General features: G+C 40.8%; 1 pseudogene; it reads right to left on the reverse strand.

The window, feature by feature from the left end:
- Positions 1-3,796: 3,796 nt before the first annotated feature.
- On the reverse strand, positions 3,797-5,071 carry Gm4066 (predicted pseudogene 4066; annotated as a pseudogene).

Consider the following 5,283-nt stretch of genomic DNA (forward strand, 5'->3'; position numbering starts at 1 on the left):
ACTAGCCAATTATCAGAAGTAGAAATGGTAAAGAAGCTTCCCCAATGTATTGGTTGCCATTTTGTTCTATTGACAGTGTCCTTTGCAATTTTATGAGGTCCCATTTGTCAATTCTTGACCTTACAGCATAAGCCATTGGTGTTCTGTTCAGGAATTTTTTTTCCCATGTGCCCATATTCTCAAGGCTTTTCCCCACTTTCTCCTCTATAAGTTTCAGTATCTCTTGTTTTATGTCACCTTCTTTGATCCACTTAAACTTGAGCTTTGTACAAGGAGATAAGAATGGACCAATTCGCACTCATCTACATAATAACTGCCAGTTGTGCCAGCACCATTTGTGGAAAATGCTGTCTTTTTTTCCACTGGATTGTTTTAGTTCCTTTGTCAAAGATCAAGTGACCATAGGTGTGTGAGTAAATTTTTGGGTCTTCAATTCTATTCCATTGATCTACCTGTCTCTCACTGTACCAATACCATGCAGTTATTATCCCTATTGCTCTGTAGTACAGCTTGAGGTATGGGAGGCTGATTCCCCAAGTTCTTTTATTGTTGAGGATAGTTTTCACTATCCTGGGTTTTTTGTTATTCCAGATGAATTTGAGAATTGCTCTTTCTAACTCTAAGAAAAATTGAGTTGGGATTTTGAGGGGAATTGCATTGAATCTGTAGATTGCTTTTGGCTAGATGACCATTTTTACTATATTAGTTCTGCCAATCTACAAGCATGGGAGTTCTTTCCATTTTATGAGATCTTCTTCACTTTCTTTCTTCAGAGACTTGATATTCTTGTTGTACAGATCTTTCACTTGTTTGGTTACAGTCACACCAAGATACATTATATTGTTTGTGACTATGGTGAAGGGTGTCATTTCCCTAATTTCTTCCTCAGCCTGTTTATCCTTTGAGTATAGGAAGGCTATTGGGATGTTTGAGTTAATTTTATATCCAGCCATACTGCTGCAGTTGTTTATCAGCTGTAGAAGCTCTCTGGTGGACTTTGGAGTCACTTAAGTATACTATCATATCATCTGCAAAGAGTGATATTTTGACTTCTTCCTTTCCAATTTGTATCCCTTTAACCTCCTTTTGTTCTCTAATTGCTCTAGCTAGAATTTCAAGTACTATATTGAATACATAGGGAAAGAGAGGGCAGTCTTGTCTAGTCCCTGATTTTAGTGGGACTGCTTCAAGTTTTTCTTCATTTAGTTTGATGCAAACTACTGGTTTGTTGTATATTGCTTTTACTGTGTTTAGGTACGGGCCTTGAATTCCTTACCTTTCCATGAAGGGATGTTGGATTTTGTCAAATCTTTTGTCAGTATCAAATGAAGTAATCGTGTTTTTTTTTTTCTTTGAGTTTGTTTATGCAGTGGATTGTTTTGGTGGATTTCCGTATATTGCACAATCCCTGCATCCCTGGTATGAAGCCTACTTAATTGCGGTGAATGATCAATGTGATGTTTTCTTGGATTTGGTTTGTAAGAATTTTATTGAGTATTTTTACATCAATATTCATAGGGGAAATTGGTCTGAAGTTCTCTCTCTCTCTCTCTTTGAGGGAGAGGAACAGCATTTTATGTGTGGATATGCATGTACTTACATATGTTTTAAAAAAGCTTGAAATAGCACAGAATAATAATATCATAGTGGCTGTCTTGGTGGGAATGAAATCAAAGTCTACAAAGTATTTTCCTTGAGATTTCTGTATTTCTACCAGTTTTTAAAACCACTACATTTTTATTTTATGTACTTACTTATTTTATGTATGTGCATCTTCTTGGAAACCTTTAAACACTGAATTACTATCATCATTTTTTCAAGGCACTTACTCTGTGGCCTGAGTTGGCCCTGAGCTCCTAGTTCTCCCACCTCAACCTCCTAAGTTGGGGTTAGTAGGTTTGTAACACCACACCTGGTTTCTACTATATAGTCATGTTCTCTTTCCTGAGTCCCACACTTCCTTTTTTTTTTTTTTAATTTTGTATTGGATGTTTTCTTCATTTACATTTCAAATGCTATCCCCAAAGTCCCCAATACCCTCCCCCCACCCTGCTCCCCTACCCACTCACTCCCACTTCTTGGCCCTGGCATTCCCCTATACTGGGGCATATAAAGTTTGCAAGACCAATGGGCCTCTCTTCCCAATGATGGCTGACTAGGCCATCTTCTGCTACATATGCAGCTAGAGACACGACCTCTGGGGTACTGGTTAGTTCATATTGTTGTTACACCTATAGGGTTGCAGACCCCTTCAGCTCCTTGGGTTGAAATTCTCTTTCTTTTTTGGGTCTTTGTGTGTTTTAGGAGTCAGCATAATTGTGGCTTCATAGAATGGATTGGGTAGTGTTTCTTCTGTTTCTATTTTGTGGAACAGTCTGAAGAGTATTGGTATTAGGACTTCTTTGAATGTCTGATAGATTTCTGCACTAAACCCATTTGGTTCTGTGCTTTTTTTTTTTTTTTTTTTTTTTGGGTTGGGAGACTTTTGATGACTGCTTCTCTTTCTTTAGGGGCTATGGGACTGTTTAGGTGGTTTGTTTGATCTTGATTTAACCTTGGTATTTGGTATCTGTCTAGAAAATTATCCATTTCATCCAGATTTTCCAGTTGTGTTGAGTATAGGCTTTTTAGTAGGGTCTGATTTTTTTTTAATTTCCTCAGTTTCTATTGTTATATCTCCCTTTTCATTTCTGATTTTGTTAATTTGGATACTGTATCTGTGCACTCTGGTTAGTCTGGCTAATGATTTATCTATCTTGTTGATATTCTCAAAGAACCAGTTCCTGGTTTTGTTGATTCTTTGTATAGTTCATTTTGTTTCTACTTGGTTGATTTTAGCCCTGAGTTTGATTATTTCCTGCCATCTACTCCTCCTGGGTAAATTTGCTTTTTTTTTTGTTCTAGAACTTTCAGGTGTGCTGTTAAGCTGCTAGTGTGTGCTCGCTCCAGTTTCTTTTTGGAGGCACTGAGAGCTATGAGTTTTCCTCTTAGCACTGGTTTCCTTATGTCACAGGAGTTTGGTTATATTGTACCTTCATTTTCATTAAATTCTAAAAAGCTTTTAATTTCTTTTTTATTTCTTTCTTGACCAGGTTACCAGTAAGTAGTGTATCCTTCACCTTCCCTGTATATGTGGGATTTCTGTTGTTTTTGTTGCTATTGAAGACAAGCCTTAATCTGTAGTAATCTGATAGGAGGCATGGGATTATTTCAATTTTCTTACATCTGTTGGGGCCTGTTTTGTGGCCAATTATATGGTCAGTTTTGGTGAGGTACCATGAGGTTCTAGAGAAGGAGGATATTCTTTAGATCTAGGATGAACTGATCGATAGATATCTGTTACATCCATTTATTCTATAACCTCTGTTAGTTTCACTGTGTCTCTGTTAAGTTTCCCTAATCTGTCCATTGATGAGCAATCATTTTTTTTTCTGGACAAATTCTGGCTGTATGTCCTTTGCTTTTTGCAAAGTAGAAAAGAAATATCAAAATAAGACCATTTTTATAGTTTGTGCAATATTTTATAATCTAAGCACCACAATAATTTCCTCTGTATATATTCTCAATTGTTTGGCCTGTCTGATGAAACCCTTTTTTTTTTTTATACAAAAATGTTTTATTTGCTGTTCATATTTCTTCTTCTCATACTGAGCCCCTGACCCAAAACCCAGCCAGCTTCTAAGGCATCTGGTTCTTGAATGTGGGGCACTATGAAAATGACTAGACATTGTAAAAGTGGGAGTCCCCCCGCTCCCACCAGAAACAGAAGTTGGAAGAAGCTTTCTTGCCTGGCTGAAGCTACAGAAGCTTCCCAAGGTGGTCCCTTAAGTCAGAGGGTCCTCCCCACTGGATGGATGTGAGGAAGAAATAACATGTCTTTCAGAGGCCTGGAGCTGAACCAGTAGTCTCTTAAGACAGAGCTCAGAAGTAAGGGGTGGGTGTGTGTGTGTGTGTGTGTGCCTGTCTGTGTGTGTGACAGAGTGTGTGTGTGTGTGTGTGTGTGTGTGTGTGTGTGTGTGTGTGTGTGTGTGCATGCCTGTCTGTGTGTGTGAGAGTGTATGTGTGTGTGTGTCTGTGTGTGCTCATTGCAGTTTTAAGGTGCTAACCAGGAAGAGGTTGGCCTAGTGGAACTGAGATGTGAATGTAGGGATAGAACAGGAAAAGAGAGGATGTGTTTTGAGCAGGGCCACCTGTGAAGAACAGTTATAGCCCTTATGGGAGTGGTCATTACAACTACCAGGAAGAGGAAAAAGAGAGTCCTGTCCTCTCCTAGACAAAGGACAAATGACACAATAAACACTTTTGGTCTGAGAGTGCCAGAAAAGGGCACTCATTGGCACAGAAAAGGGCAAACAGCCCTCATCTGCCAGACACGGGCTTGGTTACCTCACAGACCACCACAGCCCACTCTGGGTACCATCAGCCCTGTCTCTGCCATTCCTGCCCTAGTACAAGCTCTGTCGGAGACTAACACTGCCAGTCAGACTCTGATTGGTGGGCAGAAGCAAGGGTCCTGAAGTGCAGGGTCCTGATTCTGACATGAGGCCTACCAATCGCTGTATTCAACTTGTTTCCATGGCCTGGCTGCTTCTAGCCAGACATACACAGCTCTTCAAGGCAGACACTTGGCCCACAGACTCTGTCAGATGAGACCCAGAGGTATGCTCTCAGGAAGAGCCATAGACAGATGTACATTTGTCTTTCCCATCCTAGGACCTGCCCTGCAGGCTCAGAAGTCCGAGTCTGCATCCAATATCTCAGCCTCCATTAGGTTAGTGCGAGAATGAATGGATCCCAGCCCCTGGAGGCGGCCCTGAGCCCAGACCCGGGGGGCTGAGGCACCAGGGAGAAATGGATCTTGATGGGGACTAGGCTCTGGGCAGAAGGGGTTGGAGACAAGAGTCCAGGCTCCCTGTCGGCAGGACTCCCCTGTTCCCCAGGCGTTTGCAGCTACCAGGCACTTCTGCTGAGGCAGCTGAGGCAGCCGAGGAACTGCACTGGTGGCAGGAACAGGAGCAGAGTAGTGAAGCTCAGGGGCTGGCCCCAAGGGGCACACCTCCTTCTTCCTCTTGATTAATAAAGAAGAAAATCTGCTACTCATGACTTGGAAGGGAAAGTAAATCTTTTAAGGCAATACATTTTATCTCCCTATACAAAGAGAATTGGGGAGTACAATATGATATATGTATGTATGTAATTTAATATATATGCATATATATGCATACTAGTATACCAGAGTTAGTAGAAGATCAAATAAAGAGGTCCAATGACCCATCTAAGTCC

The sequence above is a fragment of the Mus musculus genome, chromosome 13 (assembly GCF_000001635.26).
Source record: "Mus musculus strain C57BL/6J chromosome 13, GRCm38.p6 C57BL/6J".
Taxonomy (NCBI): domain Eukaryota; kingdom Metazoa; phylum Chordata; class Mammalia; order Rodentia; family Muridae; genus Mus; species Mus musculus.